Genomic DNA, 12,011 nt, shown 5'->3' with positions numbered 1-12,011 from the left:
TCACAGGTGTGTCTGGGAAAGACCGAGCAGCACTGTGATCCTGCTGGCACTGTGAATTGAGAAAGTTGAGCCTTTCTGAAGCTTGTTTTTAGGTGCTTTCTGCCTCCCCCGATCTCTGCAGGAGCTGCCTCCAACTTCTGGGCTTGTATGGTAGGGATGCTTCACAGCTGGACTGTTATTTCAGCACTGACTCTGCCGCTGTCTAAGAGTTACGGGCATTCCGGAGAGTGAAACCTCACTCAGTGTGATTGGCTCATAGTAAACGAGTCCTGTCATGGTTACTGACAGTAATGGGTTTAGCCCTAAATTGCAGGGAACTGTTTGAGTCCTCCCCTGCCCCTGCCAAGCCTGTGCCTTTGGACATTTTGTGAAATCAAGGGATTTCGCTTGAACAAAAAATGTTATTAGGACCATTAGAAATGAAAAAGGGGTTTCCTGACCTTGGGAAACTGTGTATTAGGGGGTTGGGTTATATAACAACTCGCCTGTCCAATTCTCCAGCCATCCTCCTGCTTCTGACAAGAGTTTGAAAGGTGTGGTTTGACCCTTGGAAGGTGCTTCATTAACATACCACGGGCTTTTGTGTGTTTTTAAAAGTTTGTTGCACAGAATATGTCATGCAAAATTTTAAAATACAAACTTTTCTCCTTTGCAACGGTGCTGAAAGTTTGCCGTACTGGTACCGTATTGTGAGTGGGAAGTCAAAGCCTGAGCCCCCCCTTCTTGCTGTGTGGGGCTGCAAAATCTATGTCAATGATGATAGCTCTGAGGAAAGAAAAGCAGCTGGCCGGCTTGTGTTAGCGAGGCTTGTGTAGACAGCCTGCTCTGTGGGAGCTGTGCCTTGCTGTTAACGTGGTGTATCAGAAGGGAAGTCAGATAGCCAACAAGAAGGGTTTCTTTTCCCCTTCTGTGTCTCATGCACAGACACGAGACTGACTAGTTCTTGAACAGTTTCCTCCAGCAGAAAGCAAATGTCCAAGCACTGTTTTGGATATAAGTGCAGAGAGAAGCCAATGGGTATGAAGCAAGGAAAGCTTGAAGCTAGCTCTCCGAAAAAGAACTCTGTGATACGGATGCAGCGTCCAAGGCAGAGAAAGTTCTTTTGCTTGCTGTGAGTGACTTTAGTGCTAGCGAGAGGTATTTTAGTGACAGTCCTGCAAACTGAACTCCTCTATTCTCAGAACTGGTGCAGGCCCAGCTCCTCAAGACCACTCTCTGCCAGCCAGCCTCCAGCCTGACCTAGCCCTTCTTAGTTCTTTGTGAAGAGCCCTTCGCGGCCTGTCAAATCCTGGGCCTCTACTGAGGCTGCCAGCAAGGGCTGCAACTGTAGTGTGAACTCCCGGGAACATGGGCTGAGACCTATGCAATTCGTTGTGTTGACTGTTGGTGATACTGACCCCATTTCCCCCCCATCGTCTTGCTCAGGCCTGTAGCAAGTAACAACTTCCAGATGTTATCGACATGAGGTAGAGCGCGACAGATGACGCTCCGGGTCGAAAGCTCTCTGTGCCGTTAGTCCCCTGTCCCCCGAGCCATCCACTTTCACATTTGCAAAAAGAGTCAAGATCCGGGGAAAGGGAGTGACCAGAGGCCATTTCTCACCCACCTGCACTGCTTTTTCATGGCCTTCGAGTAGACTTTTGAGCGACATGACCGGAGCAGCATTCCTCTTCCAGAGTCTGGTGCCTTTGTAGCACTCCCAACTCCTGCTACCGGGGCAGCAGCAGCAGAACCGCGGTGCCTCTTCCCATGACAGTACTAGCCTTTTAAACGCAGTGTCATGTCTGATGACCTGCCTAGCTCAGAGGTGCAAGCGGAGGGCAGGGCTCTCAGTTACCCATGGGTATGTGTTTGTGGGCTAAGCAGGAGGAGGCAGAGATGGTCTAGCTCACTCTCAGTACTTGGGAGGGGCTCAGAAACCATGGTGATATGGAGGGCATGTGATCAGTCTGGATAGATGGTCTTGTGTGGAGAGACTGGCACCATAAAACATGAGGAAGAATGGTCTTGTTGTTTTCTGGCTCTGCCACAGCTCCTGTGGGAGTATGGGCAAGTCACCGGGGCTCTGTACCTTGCTTTCCTCACCTGTAAAATGTGAATAATCCTTCCCTACCTCATGTGCTCTGGTGGTAGGCGCCCCCCCCGTACATGTCTAGGTAAAAATGAACGAGGATAGAGATGGAGTGGGGAGCTGGGTGTTGGGTTAATTGGCTTGCTGTTTCATTGGTTTCTAGGGGTTGTGGTTTACAGGAGGTTAACTCTCACATCCTCATGACACACGTGTGTTAAACTCCTGTGTGCAGCCTTCAGAGAACCAAGAGACTCCCCCATAGCAAATAACTCATTAAGCCAGTTGACAGGTTTCAGAGTAACAGCCGTGTTAGTCTGTATTCGCAAAAAGAAAAGGAGGACTTGTGGCACCTTAGAGACTAACCAATTTATTTGAGCATAAGCTTTCGTGAGCTACAGCTCACTGAGCTTTTCTTTCTAGGAATGTAGCAATTGCCGGGCTGGATCAGACCCAAGTTCCGTCTTGCTCAGTGTCCTTTCTCTGATAGTGGCTAGCACCAGCTGCTTCGGAGGAAGAAGCCTTGCAGATGAGATGACCCTAGGAGATAATCTTCCTCTGAATCCCAGGAGCTAGAAGTTGGTTTATGCCCTGAGTGTGGGGTTTTATAGAACTTCGAAAACTCTTGCTTGTTTCATTAGTATTTGCTATGAACTCTGGGTACTCTTGCTATGCATATAAATGTCTAGTCTTTTCCTGAAGTCTGTTGAGCTCTTGGCCTCAGACAACTTGTGACAGGGAGTTTCACAGGCTAATTTTGTGTTGATTGGGAAACTGTCTCCTTTTATCAGTTATGAATTTGCCACCTTTTAATGAACAATCTACCGTCTCTAAACCATTTGTTACATTGTGATTGGACTGATTATCATTGAGAACTGTTTTTTTTCCTGGTGTGCATTCTGACACTTACAAGTTCAATTCACTTTGCTTGTATTCACTTTAAACTTGTTCTGCCTGTGAATGTTCCTAACGGTTCGTTTGCTAGAAAATGCACAGACATCAATCACAAGAGGAAAAGGTGTGGTGTGCTGGGGACTAATGAGCTGGGCATTAATTTAGAACAAGATTTGGGATGGAGGATGGCCCAACAGTCACATGCTCTATTTAAAACTTGACCTCCCTTGTAGAGAGAGCTTTTTCTCCAGCCAGTGCTCAAAGCTTTTCATGAGACCTGATTCCTTCTCCTTTGCAAGGCGTTTGGGGTTGCCACCTGGTCCGTTTTGTCTTGTTTTTTTTCAAACTGGCTCAGTGGTTTGCTTAGGTTTTTTTTTTTGTTATCAGAAAGCCTTTGAAATGCTAAACAGACCCAAGTGTTTTTAACTAGGTTACTCCTCATATGATTAAACATGGAGGATGCTTTCCTGGATGTTTACAGAAAGTTTCCAGAACAGTTGCCATGTGTTAGTCAAAGGGAACGTAACTAGAATTTTCCATGGAAAGCACCATGTCCGCAGAGGAGGTTGGGTTTAATAACATGTTGCACGGCAGTGTACAAAGAGTGGCTGCCCAGGAGTCCTCCTTCCATCCCACCCAGGGCTCGAACTTCTTACAAGAGGAGAAGTGGCATAAGATTGCTTCCCCCACCTTCAGTTCAGCACAGAGGGATGTTGCGTGATGCTAGAAAGGTTCTTATTTCATCCTTGCCCTTGGGAGTTGGACTGATACCTGCGTGTGCTGGTGATAGTGAAGAGGACCTGGTGCTGCGATCGGTGAGCCTAGCAGTGGCTTGCATCCAGGCCTTTGAGTTAATTGAGAGAGGTACGAGCATAGGCCACGCATTTCCAACTGTGTGTGAAAGAAGGAAAGGCCATTTGGACGGCTTGGGGTGCCTTTTGAAGGGGTGGTCCTTAAGCCTGTGGCTGACAGTTCTAATTTCTCTTCATCCTTGTGCTGATTGTAAGGGAACCACTCTGAGCCTCATCTCCTGAGATGAAGTCTTGAGGCTGAAAGGTGTTGCAGGTTGCCTTCGCTTTCTCAGCATATGGGTCCAGGTCTTACCTTTCTGTTACACCTCTGCACCCCCTTTGAAGACTGGAGGGCAGATCCTCAGAGTCTGCAGGCATGGCCAGGTGTAAACGGAAGCCAGAATTCCCCCCAGGGTATTGACTGGTGCTAGTGTTGCCAGGACTCAGATGGGGAAGAGATGCAGAAGGGCCTGCTGATGCTAACTGCTGTGGAAACTCTCACTTAGTCTTGGAATGGTGGTGTTGCAAGGGCTGCTGGATGCAGCAGTGGCTCACAGGGAGTCGACTTGGAGTATTTTGTGTAGTTTATTCCCATAAGTGAGAGGGTTGGATTCGCTTAACACCACTAGTGAATTGAAAGGCAGACTCTGAGTGGAGAGCAATGGAGAAAAAAGGCAAATGATGGAGATTGGACCTGTTGATTCAGGTTCAGCAAGGTTCTCTGGAGCATGGGTATAGTATTAGGCTCTTGCAAATTTGGTGCTAACCACAACCCTGTAACAGAGTAGCTGATATCTCCTGGGAAAGAATGCTGTGGAGTCCAGAGCCGTTATGCCCGTGCAGGGCATGGTCTCATCTTCTGTGCTTTGCTTTGCTTGTTCCTAGTTATGAAGAATTAGTTAATCGGTTTCCGCTGCTCAAAGTTATAATCCCCTTGTTTCAGACATTGCTGCTGCTTTCTGTGGAGGTCACAGTGATGGCAAAAGCAGAGACTTAGACTTCAGGTAGGGAATGAGCAGATGAACTTCTCTCCACCATTCCTATTTGTATGCACCTCCCCTGAGCAGCACATGCTGAGAGACGAGAAGAGAAAAAACAAAAATAATCTGCCTCTTCCCACGGGATAAAATCGCCTCCATTCTTCTTTCTGCCCCACCGGTATGGAATCATAGCAATGCAGGGCTGGAAGGGACCTTGAGAGGCCACGTAGCTCAGCCTCCAGCACTGAGGCAGGACCAAGTAAATCTAGACCATCCCTGACAGGTGTCTGTCCAACTTGTTCTTAAAACCCTCCAGGACAGGGATTCCCACAACCTCCCTTGGAAGCCAGTTCCAGAGCTGAACTGTCCTTAATAGTTAGAAAGATTTTCCCAATATCTAACTTAAATCTCCCTGCCTGCAGATGAAGCCCATTGCTTCTTGTCCTATCCTCAGTGGACATGGAGAACAATCGAACACCATTCTCTTTATAACAGCCCTTAAAGTATTTTAAGACTGTTATCAGGTCCCTCCTCAGTCATCTTTTCTCAAGACTGAACGTGCCCAGGTTTTAAAACCTGCCCTCCCAGGTCAGGCTTTCCAAACGGTTTGTTTTTTGTAGCTCTCCTCTGGATTCTTCCCAGTGTGTCCAGTATTGGACACAGGACTCCAGCTGAGGCCTCCCCAGTAGAGGAGGACAGTTACCTCCCGTGTCTGACATATGACACTCCTGTTAATACACCCCAGGATGATGTTCGCCATCTATAGTCCTGAACTGTTTGTACATCTGTAAGCTATGAGCATAAGGTAACTGTAAATAACCCATTTACCCTGCATCTTTCTTGGAAGTTTCCAAGCGTCTCTTGCTTCTGGAGAGAGTTTGGCTTGACCGCTCCTTCCCGACCTGAGCGGCCCCCGGGCCTCTTTTTTTTTTTAAACAGTCAGGGAAACCCTCTCTTGGAGACTTCCACTGTCTGACCACAGAGGGGAGAGCTCTGATGCCTGCAGCAAAAATACACCTTGTGGAGTACGAGGGCACCTGGGAAAAACCGGTCTGTCAGTTCTCCCTCTGACTTCCCCTGCTGAAAACTGAGCAAGTGCCGAGGTTAGGAAACACGGGCTCAGGGAATAAGGATGGGTGCTGGCAGGTGAAAACATCAGTGACAAAAGAGGAGACTTGAGATGTTAGGGCAAAAGATCTCCTGTGCCAGGCTACAGTAGCTTGAAGCTAAGCAGATAGCTTTAACCATATGTGTTAGGAGCTGATGGGGGAGATTTTATTTGGTTATTATGTGTGTTACCATAGCACCTAGGAGCCCCATATGTGGACCAGAACCCCATTGTGCTAGGTGCTGTATAAACACAGAACCAAATGACAGTTCGTGCCCCAAAGAGCTGACAATTGAAGTTCAGGTTCTCATTGGTCTGGAGAGAATAATGGGATAGCCTTGTTTAGTCGGAGATTTGGGGCAGTGTTCTTCAGTTAAGTTTTAAGAGTTCCCGTTTGTCTGCTGTTGGGATGTGTTTGTTTTTGTGGTTGTTTTTTTCATTTCAGCCTATTAAATGAAATCTTCCTATGCTTAGACACAGTCACTGATTGCATGCCTGTGCAATGCCCCTCTGTGATGGGTTGTCCCCCTGGGGTGCAGTCTGGGAGCCGGGAGAAACCACTGCCCCCCTCTAAAACACACAGCTGGGTTGGAGATTCATCCAGCCTCACCCAGTTGTGTGTCTTAGAGCTTCCAGACTGCATCCCAGGGCGTGACAATGCGTTACACCCTCCTTTCGGTCCCCTGTGTTCTGCATGCATTCAGTGTCCCCTTGCTTTCATTGCTGAGAATTCCTTACTGCCGCAGTGAAGAGTCATGGCAGTGGGGCTGCAGAGTCACCTACACAAATCCCACAGCTTTTCCAGCTTCCCTGCAGGATTAATTTATTGCATGTCCCCCAGGGTGGGTGTGTCACACACCGGCCATGCTTGGGCTCTAGCAGGCTGAGGAGTGTAGTTATCAGAGACACACTGGGCAAAGGAGCTTTGTCACCTCAGGCTAATCCCATTCCCTGTACTGCCCAAGGGTGGGGCATACAAGTTATGTTTTATATATTGCTGCCTTCTGCATGAAGCAAGTGCGAGTGGTGTCAGGGACTGGGCTGCCTAACGTAACCCCTGGAATGCACCTGTAAACCCAGTTAAAATACATTAAAAACCACACGCCCCTCTGTGTTTAGGGCCAGTGCTTTGCGTCTCTGCCACCTCCTACTGACGGCAGCTGGAGAAAGTGCACTTGACTCCCCTTGTGAGGGGAGGGAGCACCTCTTTGCTCAACAGCGACCTCTCTGGCTGATCAAGGTAGGGAAGACAGGCTTCCACCCACTGCAAAGCCAGCAACCTGCCGAGCCACGTGGGGAGAAGAGGGAAATGAAGGGCTGGTCAGGGCTGTGCTAGGGATGCGGTGCGTGGGGGGCATGCCATTACGGAAGCCTCTGGGGGCATGGACAGGCTTTAAAACAACTGAATGTGTTCAAACCAAAGAGTCCCTGAAGAAATGACCGCATCCGCTAATGTGTTCAGAGAAGGGGGAATTGCCGTACTGTTTCAATAACACACAGCATCATTTGCTAACCTGCTTTGCAAGCTGCTTAGAGCAGGCGTTCCAAGCAGCAAGCAGGGCTGAATTCTGCTGTCTGGCCCATGGCACTGACATATTGGGTGTATTCCATGTTTCTTCCTCTTGCGGAGCACCCAATAGTGACGGCTGGGAATTCTGCCTCTTGGAAAGGGGGCAGAGTGGAGAGGGGCGGCGTGGCTCTGAGGGCAGACAGTTGTGCTCGCTAGGTACTGGAAGCGTTGTATAAGGCGCACCCTCCGGAGCGAGTGCTCACTGCATACGGTTTTGAATTTGCGCTGCCCTCCTTGGAGGAGGGATTAGGGTTCCAGGAGGCTCTTCATTAAGCGTTTTTCATCGTTGTGTGACTTCCTTCTAAAGGCCAGACTGGCGCTGTTTTGTGCATGTTTAAAAAATAAAAGACCCTCTTAGAATTAATAAGAGCAGGCCCCTGTTCAAAGCCCCTTGCCCCTCCCCAACCTATAGGTAGACCAGAAAGGACCATTAGGTCATCTCATCTGACTTCCTGTAGAACACAGGCCACAGGATTTCTTCCAGTTATTCCTGTCTTGAGCCCAGTAACAAGCATTTGACGAAAGCATATCTTCCCAAAAGGCATCCAGTGTTGCTATGAAGACTTCAAGTATGCTTTCTTGGGTGCTACAAATCCTGGGTTAAAGTGGATGGGAAACCTCTTTAATTGGCAAAAGCATCTAAAGGAGTTGGGCCCTCAAACACCCCTGGGCAATTCAATGAAAATCAGGTGTCTCAACCCCTTAGGCTCCTTTGACTATCCCAGCTGAGACAACCAGCACGTTTTCCAAGGAAATAATCATCTAAAAGGGACTCAGCCCCAAATACATGTTGAAAGAAAGAAAATGAATGTTGCTTATCTCAGAGAGAGTGCAAGCCCACTGTTATTCCAGCAAAAAAAGACTTGATCAAACTCGCTTACTTGGATAACAGCAGCTTAGCCAAAATGTCAGTGGTTTCTGGCGTTCTTGCCTGATATCAGCATTGCTCAGTTGCATGTGAGGTTTGTTTTTCTAAACATTCATATGGGTTGAGTCTCCCTGTCACTGGTGGCTCATTTCCTTGGAAGATGCGCTTAGTCACCTTCTTCTTGTCTTTAACTCTGAGTTCAGATGACAAAAACCGTTCTTAATGATTTGTTCCCCCTCCTGGTTGTTGTGATCAGGGGGTGTATTTAAAGTGGCAATGTCAGATCCATTTCTTGCCCCGAATAATAATAATTGTAACCAACATTGAGAATGTTATCATTTGGCAATGTGTGTCTGGGTCCACCCCCAAAATATTAATTCCAGGACTGGAAGAATTGAATAAAAACATGGGTCTCCTTCATTTTTCAAAGAGATGCCCAGGATTTAACAGGCCAATTGGGGCTGCGGGAAGAGCGGCCAGCACGTCCCTTGGCCCGCGCCTCTTCCCACAGCCCCCATTGGCCTGGAGCAGCGAACCGTGGCCAGTGGGAGCTGCGATCGGCCGAACCTGCGGACACGGCAGGTAAACAAACCAGTCCGGTGCGCCAGGGGCTTTCCCTGAACAAGGGGCAGACCAGCTCTGAGAACCACTGTCCTAACTGGATCCACATTTATCTGTTTTTTTTTTTTTTTCATTTTTTCTCCCTTCTCTCTTTCTGTGCAGGCTGGTTGATGCGTGTTGGTTGATGGTGCCATGCCTTTCAAAGAGAGTTCAAGTATGCCTTCAGTTCAGTTGTAAGCAGATGCTAAACAAATAATTATTGATTGTTAGACATCTTTTATGGAGCATCAACGATTGTTTAATAGCTGCCTGTCTGTCACAGTGGTATTAATCCTCCAATAAATATGCTCTTTAACCTCCACTACTTGTCTTTTAAAATTTTCAGTCAGGGTTGGTTATTGTGTGTGCTGCTTTTACTCTACTTAGTAATTACTTACGTTTTTATGGAAGTGTGAGACTAAGGCAAGGTGCTGTAACAGCCATGTATGGATTGTATTGTTAGACTGCAGTACAGGTTTTTCTAATGAACGCTGAACACACTGCAACTCCGTTAGGAGACTCCCATTAGATATGTGTAGGGAAATGAATTTATAACATAACCTACTTCTTTGGGTGACTGTGTTGTCTTCACTTCCCATCTGTGCCCTGAGTTGGCTGGAGCTCATCAAACTCTAGGGATGTCACAGCTTTCTTGACAGTGTTAAGCAGGGGTATCAAAATACCTTTGGAGACCCTGTGCAATTAATAAATATATAACCTAATATGTGCGTGCCTCCTAGAATTTCACTGCTGCTGAGGAAACTCAACAGGTCCCTAGAGGAAAACAAATTCCGCAGTGCTGAGACATGTTTATGGCTGAGACCTTTCAGCTAAGACAGATCTTTTGATTCGGAAGTTCTGTATGCCTCCTCTTGTTTGATCAATCTTCGCTGGTTCAGGGGACAGGATCGCGGTGAAATTTGGCTCCCCCAGCTGAAACAGTTTTGCAAGACATTAGCCACACTTGTTGCTTTTCACCCCTTACAAGATTCTGCTAGATTTTAACGAGAGCCATTCCCTTTCCCTGCCTGCTACCCTTAGAAGTTTAGTGCTTCTGTTCTGTTGCTACTGTAGCTAAAAAGGGCTCAGATACGTGGCATTTTATATAACCCTGTATGGCTGTGGACAGATTTAGGACAAGACAGTCAAGTACAACTTGGTCCCCCCCCCCCATTTCGTTCATACAGAGGTACGGTCGCATGCTGATTGTTCACAAGCTGTTTTTACAAGTTGCTGATGAGCAGACTGCGGCTAATTCTGTTCCTTTTTATTCTGAAGGAGTTCAAAGTGGGATGAGTAAAACATGCTACTGGATTCCCACCACTCCAGTGGATACAAAATATATTTGGACCTCCTCAGCTGGCGTAGATTGTCACAGCTCTGGTAAAGTCAATGGAGTTGTGGCAATGAACACTAGCTGAGAATATGCCCCCTTATGTGGTTTGAAATATACTCCATTATCCTGTGCTTTTGATCAGCGTAGGTGGAATCTCAGGGACAGTTGCTACAGATTATGGTGAGAGTTGGGTTTTGCCCTCACATCAGAACACAAGCTAGGCAAATCGGTTTCAGGCTTTTAACCATTTAAGTGCTGCCTATTGTGGGATGTGGGGTAAAGCACCCCACGTAGGTATATCGGCTTTGCAGCACTCTGCGTGGTGGAGCTATGAACATAGGGAAGAGTTGTCATGCTGCACTATCGTCATACAGAGACTGTGCTAGCAAACAGCAAGGGAAGGGTTAACAGAGGCCAGGTTAGGGTTAGTGTGTTGGACTGTTCCCACAGCCATGTGCCCTCTACAAATCCAGTGGGTGAAAATGGCTGGGAACCCTGGAGCAATCTGATCGTTATCAGCAGACCAAACGTAGAAATTAGGGTTGGGAAAGATGGATCCAATGATAGAGCGCTGTCCCCTCCCCGCCCCCTGCGGCATGAGGGTTCCGAATGGTGAACGGCTGGAAGGAAGACGCATTTCTCGCTCCTGTGTAAAATCATTGGCCACTGGCAGTTGAGCTACATTGTTGATAAGGAGATACCTGAGTAGGAAGAGAGGAGCTTTTAACAGCTCTGCTGGGATCTGTCTGCTGCCGGCACAAAGGAGAGGCCTGATTTTCCAGCAGGCAGGTAGACTGGCAGCAGTTGTACACCCTACCCCAGTGAGCCTGTGCGTGTCTCTCTCTCCATAGGTTTTGTTGGTTTTAACACAGATCCGGTTGCCTGAGCCCCTGGGCTCATATTCCTTCTGGATCCAGTCATCCCTATGGTTTTTGTGCTGAGGAAGAGGCCTGCAGCAATTCTTAGGGCTGCCTAGTTACAGGATGAGTCTGCAGTTGAGTCCTACGGGTTGCCCCGGCCTATGGTGTTCCCCGCTGCCATCTCTTAATTTCTCATATTCCATTGTGCTGAAGCCTTGATCCAACAACGAACAGGAACACACATCAGTAAGAACTAAACCCGGGGGGGAAACTGTGCTGAAAACTGAAAATCTGATGTAGAGATGGCAGCCACAGAAGAAGTGGAGCTGCGAGTAATGCTGCCAGGTCCGGGGAATGACTAGGGCTAGTGAGAAGATGGTCACTGAAGGTGCAAAAGTTCTCTACCTGATTCAGCCAGGGCAGAATGCTGCAAACTCAGTTACCTGGCTAGAATCACTGAACAAGTAGGAGATGTCTTGGCTTTCAGGTGAACTAACAAGTCAGGAGGGTGTTTAGACAGGTGGAAGGGAGGTGAACAAATAACTTGCAACATGTAACCTCTTGGACAGACTGTTGAGCATCAATCTCTACTGCCTTGCAATTTGGTTAGTCGCTTAAACCTGTGCAAAGCAGGTATTGAACATTGCCTGTGGTATAGAATCCTGATCTGATAGTGTTTGATGTCCCTTTTCACAGGCTTGTATGACAATGCTTGGTGTGGTGGAAAATTGAGACCTCTCCCTGCTTATTTCTGTTCACAAGGAGGTGTCCGAATTCTTGAATATTTTGCGGGCTTTACCTTGTGCAGATTCACAGTCTGCAGGTCACTTATGGGCAGTCTGTTGTGAAATATAAAAATGTAGGGCTGGAAGGGACCTTGTGAGGTCATCATGTCCAGCCCCCTGCACTGAAGCAGGATCAAATAAACCTAGACCA

General features: G+C 47.7%; 1 protein-coding gene across 2 annotated transcripts in view; it reads left to right on the top strand.

Annotated features, from left to right (window-relative positions):
• RGS19 (regulator of G protein signaling 19) overlaps positions 1 to 12,011 on the top strand; it is a 53,453-nt gene that overhangs the window by 5,612 nt on the left and 35,830 nt on the right. The gene's annotated exons all lie outside the window — the stretch shown is intronic.

Source organism: Lepidochelys kempii, chromosome 13, assembly GCF_965140285.1.
Source record: "Lepidochelys kempii isolate rLepKem1 chromosome 13, rLepKem1.hap1, whole genome shotgun sequence".
Lineage (NCBI taxonomy): Eukaryota > Metazoa > Chordata > Testudines > Cheloniidae > Lepidochelys > Lepidochelys kempii.
This window is presented reverse-complemented; position numbering and strand designations above follow the sequence as displayed.